This window comes from Nerophis ophidion, linkage group LG09 (genome assembly GCF_033978795.1).
Source record: "Nerophis ophidion isolate RoL-2023_Sa linkage group LG09, RoL_Noph_v1.0, whole genome shotgun sequence".
NCBI classification, from domain to species: Eukaryota; Metazoa; Chordata; class Actinopteri; order Syngnathiformes; family Syngnathidae; genus Nerophis; species Nerophis ophidion.
This window is the reverse complement of record NC_084619.1, coordinates 42,579,391-42,600,419: the sequence shown is the minus strand read 5'-3', so window position 1 is coordinate 42,600,419 and position 21,029 is coordinate 42,579,391. Positions and strand designations below refer to the sequence as shown.

General features: G+C 38.3%; 1 protein-coding gene across 7 annotated transcripts in view; it reads left to right on the top strand.

The window, feature by feature from the left end:
* Positions 1-21,029, top strand: part of fbxw4 (F-box and WD repeat domain containing 4) — a 184,918-nt gene that overhangs the window by 54,807 nt on the left and 109,082 nt on the right. The gene's annotated exons all lie outside the window — the stretch shown is intronic.

Sequence of the window (21,029 nt, the reverse complement as noted above, 5' to 3'; positions counted from 1 at the left end):
CTTCCTCCCACTTCCAAAGACATGCACCTGGGGATAGGTTGATTGGCAACACTAAATTTGGCCCTAGTGTTTGAATGTGAGTGTGAATGTTGTCTGTCTATCTGTGTTGGCCCTGTGATGAGGTGGCGACTTGTCCAGGGTGTACCCCGCCTTCTGCCCGATTGTAGCTGAGATAGGCGCCAGCACCCCCCGCGACCCCAAAAGGGAATAAGCGGTAGAAAATTGTGGATAGATTGGTTTTAGCATCTTTAATGCACACATTTTATCAAAGTGTTTAGCATGAACCAAACCATGACCAAAATACTGAGGTACGTTCCGAATTGTAAGGATTCTGTACCGTCACAACCCTGGTGTTAACGTTCCTTTTATTTAAAACGAATGCATGCACTTCCGTCTGTTTTTTAAATTTTTGAGGACTATCTACCTTTGCAGCCCGGTCAGAATTTACATTACAAACAGTGAGTTTGTTGTGTTCATACGGCATACATCACATAGCTAGCAGTGGCGATTACAAAAGCCCCCATACAGTAAAGCGGAATCATTTGTGTAAAATAGATGTGTCCATGATCAATAATATGGCTTAAAATAAGTATAATGCATGGTCACAACCACTGGACTGAAGCGTATTACAAGCACAATAAACCTTTTGCAAGAAAATTTGGAAACGTGGAACTTTGGGCATGAAACATTGGAATCTTGAATGTGAAGTAGCAGTGTATATTAATGCATATACTGTTCTTTGCTAGTAATTTTGGGCCTCCCATTTTGCTCTGTTTTCTTTTTTTTTAATATATATATGTATATATACCATTTTGATGTGAAATGGGTCTTTAAAGAGTTTTCACAAGTCTTTAAATATTACTTGTTAATTCCTGCAGATACCCTGTAATAAGTAAACGTGACTGCAATTCTAGTAAGTCTTAGTCATGGCAATGCCAAGGATTTTGTGCAACCAGAGTAAACATTTCCATAACCAAATCATTGATTAGGAAATAACTGTACTGTACTTGTTGTAATAATGATATATACACTATTTGAGTAAAATGTGCAGCAGACACATTTTATTTAGTGAAGTTGCAATGCACATTCAACAATCCATTAAAAATCATTTGTTTTGTAATAGTCCAAATATTTTATTTAATTGTACTTTTTTTTTTAAATAAATTTCACTTGGTAGTTTGAAAGAGAGTTAAAAATATTGTAGACTTTACAAGAGCAGTCTGTGACAAGTTCGATCCCCAGCATGAGGAAAGGTAACTCATTCAAGAGATTGCCTCACTGTTTGAGTTTGAGTTTATTTCAAACATGCAAGCATACAACATGATACATCACAATTACCAGTCTCTCTTTTCAACATGTTCAAAAAGGAGTAGAAAGAAGCAGAGCTTATTTGATCTTAACCCTTTTAATTTACATAGCAGTTGCTAAAACTTTTGTTCACTTCCTGTTCTCAATTTATTCACAATATACTCCATAAGTAATCACAATAAAAATGAATAAATAATTAATAATTGGTGGCGTAAGTTATATTTCATATGATGACATAAGTAAGATTATTTTGAGAATGAATGAATGGATGAAATACATTCAGATTGTCTATCATGGTGGTTTGTACTTTGAAAACTATTTAAGTTTGAAGAGTTTCTTGAAGTGAATCATATTAGCACATTGTTTGATTGCTTTGCTTAATCCATTCCATAATTTTAATTCCGCATGCAGATATACTGAAGGTCTTAAGTGTTGTACGTGCGTACAAATGTTTTAAATTACATTTTTCTCTAAGATTATATTTCTCCTCTTTTTTGAGAAGAATTGTTGTATATTATTTGGTAGCAGGTTATAGTTTGCTTTGTGTATAATTTTAGCTGTTTGCATATTCACTATGTCGTGGAATTTCAGTATCTTTGATTCAATAAATAAAAGATTTGTATAGTCTCTATATCCAACATTACGTATTATTTCTAACTGATCCTTTTTGTAACACCGTTAGTGAATGAAGTGTACTTTTGTAATTATTTCCCCATATTTCTACACGGTAACTGAGATATGGTAACACTAGTGAGCAGTAGAGAATATGAATTGATTTTTGGTCTAGAACATGTTTTGCTTTATTAAAGGCCTACTGAAACCCACTACTACCCACCACGCAGTGTGATTGTTTATACATCAATGATGAAATATTAACATTGCAACACATGCCATTACGGCCTTTTTAGTTTACTAAATTCTAATTTTAAATTTCCCGGGAGTTTCTACTTGAAAACGTCATGTAATGATGACGTGTACGCAAGATGTCACAGGTTTTTAGGAAGTATGAGCGCTACGCACACACACAGCTAAATGTCGTCTGCTTTAACGGCATAATTACACAGTATTTTGGAGAACTGTGTTGCTGAATCTTTTGCAATTTGTTCAATTAATATTGGAGAAGTCAAAGTAGCCAGATGGAGTTGGGAAGCTTTATCCTTTAGCCACACAAACACACGGTGATTCCTTGTTTAAAATTCCTGGAGGTGAAAATTTACTATGGCGAACATGAAACACGACGGAATGTGAACCAGCAGGTTTCGGTGGGAAAATTGTGGTTAAAAATTAAGTTTTTACCGGAGGAAAGCTGAGCTTGTGCCGCCCATAGCTGCCGTCGATTCCCCTGAGACACTGCGCATCAAGACACCCGTGGAGACACTCTTCCGACTATCAGGTACTATTTAACTCACTAAAACACTAGCAACACAATAGAAAGATAAAGGATTTCCCAGAATTATCCTACTAAATGTGTATAAAAACATCGGAATCCGTCCTAATGCAAACACTTTTTTTTTTTTTTACTTTTTTTTTTTTTCTAGTCCGTCGCTATCAATATCCTCAAACACGAATCTTTCATCCTCGCTCAAATTAATGGGGAAATTGTCGTTTTCTCGGTCCGAATAGCACTATATGTTGGAGGCCCCCATTATAAACAATGTGAATATGTGAGGAGCCATCAAACATGTGACGTCATCGTCCGTGACTTCCGGTAGAGGCAAGGATTTTATCTTAGCACTCAAAGTTTCAAACTTTATCATGGATGTTCTCTACTAAATCCTTTCAGCATAAATATGGCAATATCGCAAAATGATCAAGTATGACACATAGAATGGACCTGCTATCCCCGTTTAAATAAGAAAATCTCATTTCATTAGGCCTTTAATTATTGACTGCAGCGGCCCCTGTGGTGTAAAGTTATTAATTTTATTCTGTTCATTTATGTTATTTTGCTTCAAATTAAATGATTTGACTATTTGTTTCTTGTGTACTCATATTGTTCAAAAACATGAATCTAATTAAATTCAGGTAGCAGTGAATCAGGATAAAAATCTAATGAATACAGTATGTGCATCTTACTGTACTGGGTGTAGTACCAACAGCCTTCTTAATGTCCCACTGCAGGTTTTGCTTCAATATGTCAACGTTGTCTGTATTTAATTATGTGAATAAGTGTGAATTTTGTCTGTGTGTGTGCGTGTCTATTCAGTTTGTGCAACTTGAGCACAAATTATGTTGAAATCACACAAACGGCTGTGGAGGCACGGACTGATAATAGCGATGAAAAGTGAAATTAGGATACTTCATCATGTGTGTGTGTTTATGGGGGGGGCACCTGCCCCACATTTAGCGAGAGAGGCCCTGACCTTTGCAGCTATAATATCAGTGCAAGCTCTGACCCTGATCAGACCTGTTTGGTGCTTCAAATGGGTGCAGCAGAAAGGGGACATAAAGGCTTAGTAATTCTTTCATTGTAAGGCAGGGGTGTCCCACCCTGCCTCCCCCAGACACACAGTCCACTGAGGGGTGAGTAATGTGAGTAATGGAGAGTAATAGGATCCAGATAGTGATTGTGACCATAACCCTATTGTATCCTATGTCAACGGGGTCAGAGGTCACTCACCATGCGTACTGGTCCCGTCCTCACCCGACCCATTTGGGCCCTAAATGAGTTTACCCAACACTAATTACCAGGGGCCTGCCAGTGGGCCACGCTGCCTAACGGGCCTGACAGCTGCGTCTCTGCCACATTAAGGAGCTGTTTGGACAAGTCCATTTTCAATTAAAAAGGTTTTTGCCATTCATTTGAGAACAAAACGCTTGCGTTATGATTGCCGTGGAAACAATGAACGACAAACTTTTTCTATATGTTCGTTAGTACATCCAGTTTTTGCATGTGTGCTGCATGAAAGTGTCACCGTACACCAGCATCACGCTTTGGTACGAGCCTCAATTTTGGGTGCATTGATAAAACAAAACATACAACTGCTTGGACAGCTTTATATGACTTTAAAAATGAAATGAACTGCATTTCCTGGCATGTCCATCCATCCATCCATTTTCTACCGTTTGTCCCTTTCGGGGTCGGGGTGGGTGCTGGAGCATATTTCAGCTGCATTCAGGCTGAAGGCGGGTTACACCCTGGACAATCTCCTGGCATGTATTCTACAACAAATACAGTTTTCAAATGAAAATAAAAACTCTAAGTGGGGCAGAATGAAGATACTAAGAGCAATTGAATGTACAGTAGGTAAATATATGGACATTTTTTTCCTAGATAAGGTTTGCAGACATGGAGACAGCCGAAAATCAGACACGTCGGTGGCGGTGTAACTTTGACCAGTCCACTCGGGCAGGAGACGTTCCTCACTGCCCCCCTCTGGCAGTAGTGATGACCCTTCTGCATGTTCACCTACGGAAAACTTGTTACGACATCTACGTCTTAGATCAATTATTTTTTTCTTTTTTAGTGACTCGCTGAACATTCTAAAAATATTATTACTAAAATGAAACAAAAAAACAAAAAGTAGAATAAGAGCGTACAGGTGTGTTTTAATTGAACAAAGAAAAATGTTAACGCTAACATCTGGTCTTTCTTTTTGTTTTGTATTATTTATTTTTATTATACTTGATTTGATAGTGTAAAATTCCAAAACGGCCCAAGTATCTTTAGAATTTTTGGTCTGTGGCCCTTTGTTAGATCTCCCTATGTTTGGAGATTCCTGTCCTGCATAATCAATTGTTGGCACTCCACCAGAGCTAAACTATCAAATCGCCTTTTTCTTTGAGGTGAGAAAAGTGCAAAAGATATTTGTATTGTGCTCTTTAATGAAAGACTATACGTTTTATACATTTCTATTAATCTTTGGAGTCATATTACATTTATGTGATGTTACTTACACCTATTGTCTGTTGTACAGTATTACAAGTCATCACAAATTATTTACAAAACTACACACCAAAGATTTTGCCCTCTGCACTGCGAGCCAAAGACTAGAATTTGTTTACCAAGTAGACATGTGGCGCCATAAGCACTTCCTTAGCACTAACTAACTATGAAATAGCACCTGCCATTGTATTAAACATATCTTTAACAGCCCAATGAGAGTGGCAGGAGATGTTAAGAAGTGGGAGAGTGGCCGTGTGCAACCCGAGGGTCCCTGGTTCAATCCCCACCTAGTACCAACCTCGTCACGTCCGTTGTGTCCTGAGCAAGACACTTCACCCTTGCTCCTGATGGGTGCTGGTTAGCGCCTTGCATGGCAGCTCTCTCCATCAGTGTGTGAATGTGTGTGTGAATGGGTAAATGTGGAAGTAGTGTCAAAGCGCTTTGAGTACCTTGAAGGTAGAAAAGCGCTATACAACTACAACCCATTTATCATTTATTTATTTAACACACCTCCAATCAAGTTGGTATGCTCAAATCAAGGTGACATTGATCTCAGATAGTTATTATCTGGGAATAGCTCAGTCATACGCTCAGTCAGGCACAAATAGGGGTTCCACATCTACCATCAAGCGGCTGGAGGGATTATGTTTTGCAGCTGGCCTGGAAATGCCCATCGGTGGATCTAGAGAAGATAGCCGAAGACCGAAAACTCTGAGCTTCTTTACTGAGACTGCTGCCCATTGTTAACCTGTTGAAAAGCGATACAAAATGAAGGGATTAATACATACATATATTGTATTCACACATACCTAAAGACAGTGCATGCTTACATACATTTACTGTATACAAACCAACACAAACTTTGTACATACATGCTGATAGACACACGTAAGCAGAGATGACAATCAAAAACTGATTCTTATTGGGAATCGGTTCCCAGTGTTCTGATTTATTCAAAAGGGCAATCATTAAAAAAACTGGCAAATGACTCCCTTATCGATTCCTGTGGCTGTCATCAGCTGCTAAAACTGCAGCTAATTAACTGACTAACAATGTCTGCCTATCACGTTGCCGCTTCATAGTAAAACTTGCTTTTATTAGTTGTAAATGTGAAATTAATGCTTCTCATGCATTACATGACGGGACAACCTCTGACAAATTGCGTATTCTTTCTGAAAAAAAACAGATATGCTGTACATATTATTCAGCAAAATAATGGTTAGTTTTCATAGCTGATTGTTGCATTGTGCATTGTTGCAAAAGTGCAGAATGCACAGATCTATGGGACTTGATTTACTTGCTGGATGAAGTCCTCGAAATATATATTTCAGGCTTTCTGCGGGGCATTAAAAAGCATTAAATGTTATTAAAGTACCAGTAGAGTGGAAAAACAAGTTTCCTCCATATTGAATCTATTACCATGTATACTGTATCTTATGTATGACTTCCAAAGTTTGCAAGGAAATAGATATGCTCAAAATAGTGTCAATCTCACTGAGATTCCCAAGCCATTTTGAGAGATAATGAGATAGCGAGTCGTGTCATCGTTGGGCGTAGAGGTAGGAAACACAGGTCCCTTTATCACCGAAAACAATGCAAATCATGCAGACTTTGTAAGAGCTTACTCAGTGGCCTAGCGGTTAGAGTGTCCGCCCTGAGATCGGTAGGTTTGGAGTTCAAACCCCAGCCGAGTCATATCAAAGACTAAAAAATGGGACCCATTGCCTCCCTGCTTGGCATTCAGCATCAAGGGTTGGAATTAGGGGTTGACTCTCCATAAATGATTCCCAGGCGCGGCACCGCTCCTGCCCACTGCTCCCCTCACTTCCCAGGGGGTGATCAAGGGGATGGGTCAAATGCAGAGGACACATTTTACCACACCTAGTGTGTGTGTGACAATCATGTGTACTTTAACTTTAATTTTAATGATTACTTTGGAAAAAATTTTGATCTGAAACTTATATTTTGGATTGTAAATATAAGGAGGATGAACTACAACTTTTAAAAGCCCAGCTAAACAGATCCAATTTTTGAAACACTACGCATCATGTAGCAGTATTGCTGAATGCTAAACAAACATCAATATATAGAAATTACCGAAGTTGTTCGGAGCGGAATATTCAAAATGGCTGACTGAAATGATGGCATTTTGTGATGTTAGACAATATTTTCACATACTTTGCGGATTGTAATTACAATTGGATATGGTTTAATGAATAAAATGAAACACAATTGAGCATAACGTCAACTTGTTTTTCCCCACTCTCCTGGTACTTGAAATGGATGTTGCCAAAATTAAGGCCATAAATGGCATAAAGAGCATAAAAGCGATGTCCAGAGGTATAAAAATGTAATACAATTGTCGGGTTGGTCGAATGTCAATACGTCAATCCATAAAGCGATGGATGAAAATGAACTTATGAACCTTGGAGTCATTGATAAATTGCTACGTCTGTGCGTTTCTTTCTCTGGCTTTAAACCGGATACTAGATGTATTGTAAGTTTCAAAAGCAAGAAACACACAGCCTGCATTACGGCTTCTTTGCTGGATGGCAAAATCAAATGGCTCTGGGGGCCCAATCTTTGCCGTTCTTTGGTCACTGTGGGTGTGTAGTCCTTAACTCGGACTCCATGTCATGTTAAGGAGGATCATACATGACTCCTTTATTTCAGTTGTATCCAGTTCAACACACATGAGCTAACCTGGCTAATATTACAGTAGCAACACTCGTGACGCAGGCACCTCACGGTGGTCTAGGATGCTCAAACAATTTATTTTTTGACATTCCCACAGCAAATGAATGAGAGTTCCTTCAACTGCCTGACTTTATACTTAACTTGCTATCTACTGTACACATTTTAAACAACTGACAGGGCGTAAAGGAAAAGCTATTCAATATGGTATATTGATTAATTTTTTTTTTCATGCATCTTATTGTTGTTTTTTAATGTTTAAATTAGTCATCTAAGTTTGTAATCATGCACCATTTGCGTTCTTAGTTCGCTGTTCATTTATTATTCTGTAAAACCTTTTAACAATTAAAAAAAAAATTGAATCCTGATTTTTTAAAAATGTATCTCCCAGTTTGTGGCTATTATAAAGCCTACTTTCAGTGGATATGCATTTTTACAGCATGTTTTAAAGAGATAACATTTTGAAAATCCCTTCAGAGTATGTTATATTGATCAACTATTTCAGAATTGGATGTTTATTTAGAGAGCTTAAGTGCAGTTGCCCTTTAATCTTTTGATTGAAGTTACAGTGTGATGATGATTGACCGGCAGAACCTTTGAATTGGCTGTCGTCTACGTCTTTGCACAAAGTCAGAACACTGGATGGTTCTACAGAAAAATAAAAATAAACAAATGAATTCTCAGATGAAAGAGTCTTGCGAGCCATTTCTAATTCACTACATATTAACAGTTGATGTAAGTGTTTTAACTATTTAACATTATCTCTGTCAAATGCTTACAAGAGTGTGTATACAGACAATTGTGAACCTTTGATTATATACCATAACATTATGGGGTCGGACACATGTTTTGTTTTAAGTGGCATTAAAAGGCATTAAAATAAATGTGTTGTTACCTGTAAAAACCCTGTATTTATCAAGGTAGGCATTTTAATTTCTAGTAGAAAAGTGTTCAACATGTTACTGAATATTTTGTGTAAATGTCAGAATAATGTATGTTGTATTTTGTTTATGTTTACAGTAGAATATTGTAATTTACTATCATTATTTTTTAAACAAAATATGTTTTTATGGTGACCCTCAGGTCCTAGCACCCCATAGAGGCTATCATCTTATTGGTACCATAATTGCCTAATTCAGCAGTCCTTAAACTACAGCCCGTGGGTTTATTTTTAACATGAACTTTGAAATAACTAAATCTTGTTGCCACTTGGTAGCTGAGGTCAACAGCAGTTATTATTGACCAACGGCATTACACAAATAAAGATTGCACAGACTCAATTTATACATCCATCCATCCATTTCTACCGCTTATTCCCTTTGGGGTCGCGGGGGGCGCTGGTGCCTAGGTACTAAATCAGACCAATGTTTTTCAGGTGGTAAAAAGATGCTGATGGTATTGACTAAATGTAGCTGTTAAAGTTCAAGTCTGAGTCCATTATTACACCTGGATTTCTAACCTGATTAGTAGGTTTCAGTGAGAGAGTCTCAAGGTGACTAAAAATGGTTTCTCCTTACTTCTGTGGCACACAGAACATTATCAATCAATCAATCAATGTTTTCTTATACAGCCCTAAATCACTAGTGTCTCAAAGGGCTGCACAAACCACTACGACATCCTCGGTAGGCCCACATAAGGGCAAGGAAAACTCACACCCAGTGGGACATCGGTGACAATAATGACCCAGTGGGACGTCGGTGACAATGATGACTATGAGAACCTTGGAGAGGAGGAAAGCAATGGATGTCGAGCGGGTCTAACATGATACTGTGAAAGTTCGATACATAATGGATCCAACACATTCGCAAGAGTCCAGTCCAAAGCGGATCCAACACAGCAGCGAGAGTCCCATTCACAGCGGAGCCAGCAGGAAACCATCCCAAGCGGAGGCGGATCAGCAGCGCAGAGATGTCCCCAGCCGATCCACAGGCAAGCAGTACATGGCCACCGGATCGGACCGGACCCCCTCCACAAAGGAGAGTGGGACATAGAAGAAAAAGAAAAGAAATGGCAGATCAACTGGTCTAAAAAGGGAGTCTATTTAAAGGCTAGAGTATACAAATGAGTTTTAAGGTGAGACTTAAATGCTTCTACTGAGGTGGCATCTCGAACTGTTACCGGGAGGGGATTCCAGAGTACTGGAGCCCGAAATGAAAAAGCTCTATAGCCCGCAGACTTTTTTTGGGCTTTGGGAATCACTAATAAGCCGGAGTCCTTTGAACGCAGATTTCTTGCCGGGACATATGGTACAATACAATCGGCAAGATAGGATGGAGCTAGACCGTGTAGTATTTTATACGTAAGTAGTAAAACCTTAAAGTCACATATTAAGTGCACAGGAAGCCAGTGCAGGTGAGCCAGTACAGGCGTAATGTGATCAAACTTTCTTGTTCTTGTCAAAAGTCTAGCAGCCGCATTTTGTACCAACTGTAATCTTTTAATGCTAGACATGGGGAGACCCGAAAATAATACGTTACAGTAGTCGAGGCGAGACGTAACAAACGCATGGATAATGATCTCAGCGTCTTTAGTGGACAGAATGGAGCGAATTTTAGCGATATTACGGAGATGAAAGAAGGCCGTTTTAGTAATGCTTTTAATGTGTGCCTCAAAGGAGAGAGTTGGGTCGAAGATAATACCCAGATTCTTTACCGTGTCGCCTTGTTTAATTGTTTGGTTGTCAAATGTTAGAGTAGTATTATTAAATAGAGTTCGGTGTCTAGCAGGACCGATAATCCGCATTTCCGTTTTTTTGGCGTTGAGTTGCAAAAGGTTAGCGGACATCCATTGTTTAATTTCATTAAGACACGCCTCCGGCTGACTACAATCCGGCGTGTTGGTCAGCTTTAGGAGCATGTAGAGTTGGGTGTCATCAGCATAACAGTGAAAGCTAACACCGTATTTGCGTATGATGTCACCTAGCGGCAGCATGTAGATGCTGAAGAGTGCAGGGCCAAGGACCGAACCCTGGGGAACTCCACACGTTACCTTAACGTAGTCCGAGGTCACATTGTTATGGGAGACACACTGCATCCTATCAGTAAGATAAGAGTTAAACCAAGACAGGGCTAAGTCTGACATACCAATTCGTGTTTTGATACATTCTAATAAAATATTATGATCGACAGTATCGAAAGCAGCGCTAAGATCGAGGAGCAGCAACATAGATGACGCATCAGAATCCATCGTTAGCAATAGATCATTAGTCATTTTTGCGAGGGCTGTCTCCGTGGAGTGATTTGCCCTGAAACCGGATTGAAATGTTTCACATAGATTGTTAGACGCTAAGTGTTCATTTAACTGCTCCGCAACAATTTTTTCGAGGATTTTTGAAATAAAGGGAAGGTGAGACACCGGTCGGTAGTTTACCATGAGGTCAGGATCGAGGTTAGGTCTTTTAAGAAGAGGATGAATAACCGCTTTTTTGAATGCTAGGGGAACAGTGCCTGAGGAAAGTGATAAGTTTATAATATTTAGCACTGATGGACCTAATAATACAAAGAGCTCCTTGATAAGTTTCCCAGGAAGAGGGTCAAGTAAACATGTTGTTTGTTTTATTCCATTTACACGTTGTAACAATTCCTCTAATGTTATTTCCTCAAAACGAGAGAAACTATTTTGGAGGGCAGTATCCGCCGTATATACCATCGTATCAGTGTTAATAGAACCCCGTTGTAGCTGGGACGCATTGTCTTTAATCTCCTTTCTAATGACTTCAATTTTCTCACTAAAGAATTGCATAAAGTCATCAGCTGAGTGGGTGGAGCTACTGGAAGGAGTCCCTTGTTGGGTTAGCGATGCTACCGTACTAAACAAAAATTTAGGATCGTTTTTATTACGGTGGATGAGATATGAGTAATATTTAGCTTTAGCTAAGGTAAGCGTGCGTTTATAAGTTATTAAACCATCACTCCATGCTTGATGGTGCACCTCAAGTTTAGTCGTGCGCCATTTGCGTTCCAGCTTTCTGCATAATAATTTCTGAGCTCTAGTTTCTTCTGTAAACCACGGGGTGCGCTTTTTTGGAGCCTTTTTTAACTTTAGCGGTGCTATGTTATCAATGGTTTCGCGCAGGGCGTCGTTAAAGTTGTTAGTGAGTTTATCAATAGAGCCCACATATTTTGGGAATGGTGCCATTACCGAGGACAGTAGGTCAGCAAGAGTTGTCGTTGTGGCCGTATTAATGTTGCGGCTGCTATAGCAGTTATTATTATTATTAGTTTGACGAACATGCGTCTGAACCTCGAATTTTATAAGGTAATGATCGGACAATACTTTAGTATACGGGAGTATCGTAACTTTGGAATTGGTGATACCCCTGACAAGCACTAGGTCTATCGTATTACCGTTGAGATGCGTGGGTTCATTTATTATTTGTGTGAGACCACAGCTATCAATTATAGTCTGGAGCGCTACGCACGGTGGGTCCGATGGGGTATTCATATGGATATTAAAGTCCCCCATTATGATTATATTATCGGCGTGTGTCACTAGATCAGCAACGAACTCTGAGAATTCATTGATAAAGTCCGAACAGGGCCCTGGGGGGCGGTAGATAACAGCCAGGTGTAGAGGCAGCGGTGTGACAGACCTCATAGTAAGCACCTCAAACGATTTATATTTATTATTTATGTTAGGACTAAGGTTAAAGTTTTCGTTGTATATTAGTGCGACCCCCCCACCCCTTTTAAGCGGACGGGCAATATGCGCATGTGTAAAGTTAGGAGGACATGCCTCATTTAGCGCAAAAAAGTCGTTTGGTTTAAGCCAGGTTTCGCTGAGACCGATGACGTTAAGATTGTTGTCTCTGATAATATCATTAACTAACAACGTTTTGGGAGACAATGATCTTATGTTTAAAAAACCTATATTATATATACCTATAGGGACGGTGTGGCGCAGTGGGAGAGTGGCCGTGCGCAACCCGAGGGTCCCTGGTTCAAATCCCACCTAGTACCAACTTCGTCACGTCCGTTGTGTCCTGAGCAAGACACTTCACCCTTGCTCCTGATGGGTGCTGGTTGGCGCCTTGCATGGCAGCTCCCTCCATCAGTGTGTGAATGTGTGTGTGAATGGGTAAATGTGGAAGTAGTGTCAAAGCGCTTTGAGTACCTTGAAGGTAGAAAAGCGCTATACAAGTACAACCCATATATATTATAGGTAGTGGGCTGTTTTAGGGAATTTTTGATCAAATTATCCGTAGTAGCAATATTAATAATGTTGTGTTTATTATGCCCAGTGCATTTAGTATAATTACGACCATATCTAGGAATTGATACGACGGGAATTTTCCGATTGTTTGATTGTTGCTTTGATAAACTGCACGCATCATGGTTAGCCACCTCAGTAACGGAGATTTTCCGATTGTTTGTTTGTTGCTTTGATAAACTGCACGCATCATAGTTAGCCACCTCGGTAAAACACATGTCCAACTCTGAAACACTCAAAGCAAAAAAAACTTGTTCTAATTTAACTGACTCCTTACCCAGACCAGTAGTCTCGCATCTTTTATTTAAATCCGGCTGCAGGATGGAGGGAAGTGGTGTTCTGTGGGGATTAGCCTTCTGCTTTGTTTTTAGCCCCGCTCGGCATCCGCGTTTCCGATCACACCGCTGGCGTCTGCTCCGTAGACGGCCCCCGCTGCTACTATACTCCCCTGCTTCACAGGCCGCTGGATGTAGCCGCCGCAGCACTCCCGTGCTAGTCAGCACGTCCAGCAAGCACGCGTCTATCAGTCCAAAACGGCCCGATATGTCCATATCCAGAAGTGTCTGGCGGTCGTACGTGATCACGGAGTGACCACGATGCGAGCCAGCCATGAAGTCTGCAGAACTGTCCGGCATTTCCGCCAAATGTTCCATCCTTAGCAAGAGCTCCGCAATGTCGCAGCCCGTCCGGGCGCCGCCATCTTGGAAAAAAAAAAAAAAGTTATCTCAGTTTTGTCTGAGTTTAGCTCAAGAAAATTGTTTTGCATCCACACACTGATCTGTTCGATGCAGTTACAAAGGGAATCAATAAGCCAACGTTCACTTTCCGTCACTTTGAGTTTGAGTTTAAGTTTATTTCGAACATGCAAGCATACAGCATGAAACATCACAATTTCCAGTTTCTCTTTTCAACATGTTCGAAAAGGAGTAGGAAGAAGCAGAGCTTATTTAATCCTACCCTTTTTCTTTACATAACAGTTGCTAAGACTTTTGTTCAATTCCTGTTCTCAATGTATTCACAAAGTATACTCCATAAGTAATAAGTAATCACAATAAAGTTAAATAGATAAATAATTGCTGAAGTAAGTTTTATTCCATACGATGAGATAAGTAAGATTATTTTGAGAATGAATGGGTGAATAAAATCAGAATGTTTATCATGGTTCTTCTTTTTTGTACTTTGTAAACACTTCCAGTTTGAAGAGTTTCTTGAAGTGAATGATATTAGTACATTGTTTGATTGCTTTTCTTAATCCATTCCATAATTTAATTCCACATACTGATACACTGAAGGTCTTAAGTGTTGTACGTGCGTACAAATGTTTTAAATTACATTTTTCTCTAAGATTATATTTCTCTTCTTTTGTTGAGAAGAAATGTTGAATATTTTTGGGAAGCGGGTTATAGTTTGATTTGTGTATAATTTTAGCTGTTTGCAATTTCACTATGTCGTGGAATTTTGGTATATTTGATTCAATAAATAAAGGGTTTGTATGTTCTCTATATCCAACATTATGTATTATTCCAACTGATCTTATTTGTAACACTGTTAGTGAATGAAGTGCACTTTTGTAATTATTTCCCCATATTTCTACACAGTAACTCAGATATGGTAACACTAGTCAGCAGTAGAGAATATAAAGAGATTTTTGGTCTACAACATATTTGGCTTTAGTCATTATTGACGTATTTATTTCTACTTTATGTTATATATTTTTCCATGAGATTTCCAGTTCAATTTATCATCAATCATTATACCTTGAAATTTCGTTTCATTTACTCTTTCAATTTCTATTCCGTCTATTTGTATTTGTGTTTGACTTTCGTTTCTACTGTTACCAAATAGCATTATTTTAGTTTGACTGAGATTCAATGATAGTCTGTTTTTGTCACACCATTTTTTTAATTTGTTCATTTTTTCTGTTATATTTTTTGTATTAACCTGTGTGTGTTCTCTCCTGAACAAAACACTATTGTGTCATCCGCAAATAATACTAACTTTAAATCTCTTGTAACTTTACAAATGTCATTTATATAGAGATTGAATAGTTTAGGTCCTAGTATTGATCCCTGAGGTACACCACAGGATATATTTAGCATTGTAGAAGTGTGTTTGCCTAGTTTCACGTATTGTTTCCTGTTCGTTAGATAACTTCTTATCCAGTTTAAGACTAACCCTCTGATGCCATATCGTTCTAGTTTTTTTATTAAAATATTGTGATTAATTGTGTCAAATGCTTTAGTTAGATCCATAAACACTGCTGCCGCACATTTTTTACTATCTATTGCATTGGTAATTTCTTCTGTGATTTCAATTAAAGCCATTGAAGTTGAAACATTAGCTATGTATCCATATTGGTTTTCTTCGAGTGTTCTATTTTTATTTATGAAACTCTCTAATCTGTTATTGAACTGTTTTTCAATGATTTTAGAAAATTGTGGAAGTAAAGAAACAGGTCTATAATTTGTATATTGATGTTTATCTCCAGTCTTATAAATTGGTGCAACTTTAGCTATTTTCATTTTGTTAGGAAATGTACCTGTTTGAAATGATAGGTTACTAATATACATTAATGGTCCTGAGATCTCATCAATAACCTTTTTTATCGTATCCATATCAATTCCGTTACAATCAGTTGAAGTCTTTGATTTACATTTTTATACGATTTTAACTATTTCCTCCTGTGTCACATTTCTGAGGAACATGGAGTTGGGATTTCGCTCTATGGTATCATTATAGTCCTCAATTGAAACAGGGTCTGGAATCCTTTCTTCCAATTTTGGTCCAATATTTACAAAATAGTTATTAAAGCTTTCAACTACTTCCTTTATGTTGTCATTGTGTTTATTTCCATCTAAGAAGTATTGGGGGGTAATCCCTCTTAGTGCCATTTTTAATAATGCTATTGAGAATGCCCCATGTTGCTCTCATATTATTTTTGTCCCTGTCCAATAAATCACTGTAATATTCTTTTCTACATGATCGTAGTATGTTTGTTAACTTGTTTTTATACTTTTTGTACTTAACTTCTGCCTCTGTAATTCTTTGTACTATAAATTTTCTTTTTAGTGTATTCTTCTTCTTACAAGCATTTTTTAATCATTTTGTCATCCATGGTTGATTATTGTTTACTACTGAGTTGTCTCCATGGACAATGTTTGTCATAAAGTATTATTAACTTGTTTAAGAAATGTTCATATGCTTCATCAACCTCTTTTTCATTGTACACATTGTCCCAATTTTGCTTTTGTAGCTCCATTTTGAAAGCAATCATCCTCTTCTCTGTGCACAATTTTCGAAATGTCCTTTTGTCTTCCATGTTCTTACTGCAGTTTCCATCATATATTGTAAAAACTGGCAGATGTTCACTAATGTCGGTTTTAAGTAGACCACTTGTTGTGTTATTATCAAAATCATTGGTAAAAATATTATCAATAAGCGTGGCACAGTGTCCTGTGATTCTGCTCGGCTTTGTGATTTTAGGATACAAACTGATGCTGTACGTAGACTTTTGCTTGGTAGGGTTCAATAAGTCACTATTAAAGCCACCGCATAAGAAAATTATTTTTTTACCATTGTCCATGTAATTTGCCTTGATCCATTCTTCAAATGTTTCCATACTTGACTTAGGTGATCGGTATATACAACTGATTACTATGTTTTTGTTATTTTCCTGACATATTTCAATGGTAATACATTCTAAGATATTATCTATAGCAAATTACATGTTTTTTACCACTTTGTAGTTCAGGTTCTTCATCACATACACAGCTACTCCTCCTCCATTTTAGTTGGTTCTGTTGATGTAGTTTAGTTCATATCCTTCCAGATCAAAATCTATTCCTTTTTTATCATCAATCCATGTGTCTGTGACGGCAATCACTTTGAAGGGTTCGTTGATGTGTTCCAAAAAGTTCTTAATGTTTTTGTAGTTTGCATACAAGCTTCTGCTATTAAAATGAATAATTGACAATTTGTTATCTTTGTTGCAGAACTTTTGTAGTTCCATATTTCCTTGCTCAACAATCTTTGATGTCGTTTCAATAATCTTTATAAGTGTAGATGGATGCAGTCCTGAATCTAGGTCTTCTTTTCTAGTCGTCCCTTGTAGCGTAGTAGTGTTGATGTTGAATTTAGGTGCTTGTTTTCTATCAGAGTCCATTATCATCGTTGTTGTGGAAGTTGTTTTAATGATGCTATCGTATTGCTCATCTGTGTAATAAAAACAATTATTACTAATGTGGGGAAAAAAAAATTGTATCTGGATCTATATCGTTTTCCAAATCCTGGTTTTTGTGCTCTTTGTTGCAGAAGTTTTGTAGTTCCATATTTCCTTGCTCAACAATCTTTGATGTTGTTTCAATAATCTTTATACGTGTAGATGGATGCAGTCCTGAATCTAGGTCTTCTTTTCTAGTCGTCCCTTGCAGCGTAGTAGTGTTGATGTTGAGTTTAGGTGCTTGTTTTCTGTCATAGTCCATTATCATCGTTGTTGTGGAAGCTGTGTAAACTTAAAATTTGTGCAGGTCCTTGATGTCATTGACAACAATTACTCTTGCTTCTGGACCTCCATTCAGCTTGATGTAGATTTTACAGTTGGCGCTCCAAGTTCCCTGGATTTTTCCCTGCTTTCTCAAGTCGCGTGCTTTCTTGGCGATTCCAGCATTACGTTTAGTGAGATGCTCATTCATGTACACATTTGTTCCCTTCAGCTTCTTTCCCTGTCTCAGCAATGCCATTTTAGATTTTCTGTTTACGAGTTTCACGAGCACGACTGGAGTAGTGTTGTTGTTTCTTCTGTTCAGTGGGATGCATGTTTCGATGGTATTAATGTTGATTTCAATTTCCTTTGATTGCAGAAAGTTGACCATTTGCTGTTCTACCGAGACAATATCGATTTCATCTGGTTCACCTTCATTATTCACAGCCTTCGCATAGATCTTGGTTTAATTCGGTGCCCTGTCACGATGATATCATTCATTCGTTTATCCTGCTCCATTTCACCTATGATATTCCACAGCATGTAGTTGTCTTCTTGAAGGGTCTTCATTTGTTGGCGCGTATCTTCTTGAAAGGTCTTCAATTGTTGGCACATATCAGAGACTTCATTTTTTCTGGTGATGATATGAGTTTGCAGACTTTCAATATTTTGCTGCAGACTTTTCACATATGGTTTGTGTTCTTCCATTGCTTTTTTCAGATCTTTTTTTATTTCTTTCATTTCTTCTTTCATTTCTTTCCAATCTTCTTTTAATTCATGGAGTCTTTTTAGTAGTACTCCTTCTTGATTCCCATCATGTCCTGTGTCCAGTCTCAAATCTTGGTCCCAGTTGCGTCCTGTGTCGGCTGACACCGAAAGTTTCGGGCTTTCAGTCTTCCCTTTTATTCTTTTGGCATCGTGGCAGATCGATGACGTCAGTGCCTCTTGTGTCCTAAATGGCAGTTACTTTAGCAACTTGTAGCAGGTTTAACTTGTTTGTTCCAACAATGCGTACCTTGTGTTGTTCACAGATCAATTTGAGGTGTTATTATGTCAACTTATAACACTCTGCGACGTTGGAAGCACTTTAAAACAGCTGTAAACTCGCCGTAGCTTTTGGTTGCTAGGCAACCGCTTTGAGGCGCGGATGGCTTGAGGCAAACGTCTCATCCAACTTGCCTTATTTCAGCATATCAGTGCCTCACAACTGACCAAAATGAGGTCAAGGATGCCAGGTGACTCTCCTGTGGCTGTGATCGCAAATCAGTGGTCAAAATCTTCAGAATAAACAAAAACTCCGGTAACAAAAGCGGAGCCTTTTTCTTTTGCGTCCTTTCTCATGAACAGGAAGTGGCAGCAGTGAGACATAGATTTGAGTGTCTTCCGCATAGTTGTTATAGGACACATTGAAGCTGAGTATTAGCTGACCTAGTGGCAGCATGTACAATTTGAACAAAAGTTGAGCCCCAAGAAACCCAACAGGTCATAGCCCCTTGGTCAGAGACACATTTACAAATTTCAACAAAGTATGTCCCGTGATCAAGATAGGACTTGAACTAGTTAAGAACAGAAACAGATATTCACTTTCAGTTATTTAACCTCTATTAAATATGGTCAACTGTGTCAAAGTCAGCGCTCAGGTCCAGCAGAGCCATGACTGAGACTTTTACTACATCTGTGTTCAGGCGGCTATCATTTGACAACTTGATCAGAGCTATTTCAGTAACGTGGTGGGGCCTAAATCCTTATTGGAAAATATCAAACACATTGTTAGACAGGAGAAAGTCACTAAGATGTTGGTATACAACTTTTCTAGGACTTTGCCAGATGATGACGTTTGATATGGGCCGATAATTCTTCGGTACTGTCGCATCAAATTTACTCTTCTTTAGGAGGGGCTTAATGATAGCAATTTTTAAGGCTTTTGGAAATATTCCAGTCTGATGTGAGATGTTAACTCGATGAGTGAATTGTGGTAACAAACTACTCAGCTCAGAAATCCAGTGGGTAACTAACTCATCAAGGCAGCATGTTGATGGACTTAAGACTGTCAGACTTTCTTCAACTGTTTTGTCGGTGATGGGGATGTAATGTGCAAGCTCTAGTTGAATAGCTGGCTGCAGAGTTGCTATTTATTTTCCAGGAACTACTGCATTTGTAATGCATTGAATTTTATCATGAAATAATGTTGCAAAGACATTGTACTTTGATGTGGAAATGGAGGGTTTGTTAATCTGTTTACTGGTACAAACAGAACACAAGAGTTGTTACTACAGTTTGATGATCTTAGAAAAGTATTTCTCCCTTGTTCTACGCAAAGTCTGGTTGAAAACATTTAGGTTTTCTTTGTAAATCACACAGAGCCATTTCCGTTTGGCTCTATAGCACTGAAGTATCTCTGTTTTGTAAAGTAAATCTGTATAGCAGATATGAGCTTCTACCTTAACAATATGATTTGCCTGATCAGCTGGACAGGGTAGGTTTAAAAATGATATTAATAATAACTTATACAGCCTGCAGGCCGTAGTTTGGGGACCCCTGCACTAGACACTACAATAATTGTGAAAACCTAAAAATGAAAGCACAACCAACACACGTAGGGAAGACACAGAGAGCTACTTCTTTACAGCAAGCGGAAGAATCTCTGACCATTTCCTGAGGAACTCAAGAATGTCAAAATATTAGATTTATGATAACCAAAGCTCAAGGTCACTATAGCTGCTGATAGAACGTTAAAAAATGTAGTCAAGCAGTTAAAACGTGATTCTGAAGTAAATACTTTCTGCGGCGACACCTCACCCCAACTTTACCTCCAGTTTGTTATCCTTTATTCTAAAGGAGAATCTGTAAGAAAATTGGTGAGAGAATCAATGAAGAACTGAGTCAATAAGCAGAATCAAAAATAGAATCGGAAATGTAAAAATCTTACCAACTTCCATCCCTACTTGTGTAAATATACATGTACATAGCTTGATTAATACATACATACAGTCGATTGCATACTCTAGACCAGGGGTGCCCACACTTTTTCTGCAGGCGAGCTACTTTTCAATTGGCCAAATCGAGGGGATCTACCTCATTCATATATATCATTTATATTCATTTATTTATTTATGAAAGAGACGTTTTTGTTAACAAGTTAAATGTGTTTAATGATAATACAAGCATGTGTAACACATATAGATGTCTTTCTTTCACGAAGACAAGAATAGAAGTTGGTGTATTACCTGATTCTGATGACTTGCATTGATTGGAATCAGACAGTAGTGATGATAACGGCCACATTTTTGAATGGAGGAGAAAAAAAGTCCTCCTTTCTGTACAATACCTCATGAATGTGGTTGGTTTTTGGAATCTTATTTATCCAGCTTCCATACACTTTACAAGAAAACATTGGCGGCAAATTCCGTAGCTTGCTTGATTGACATTCACGGCACCCGAAGGTCTTATAAA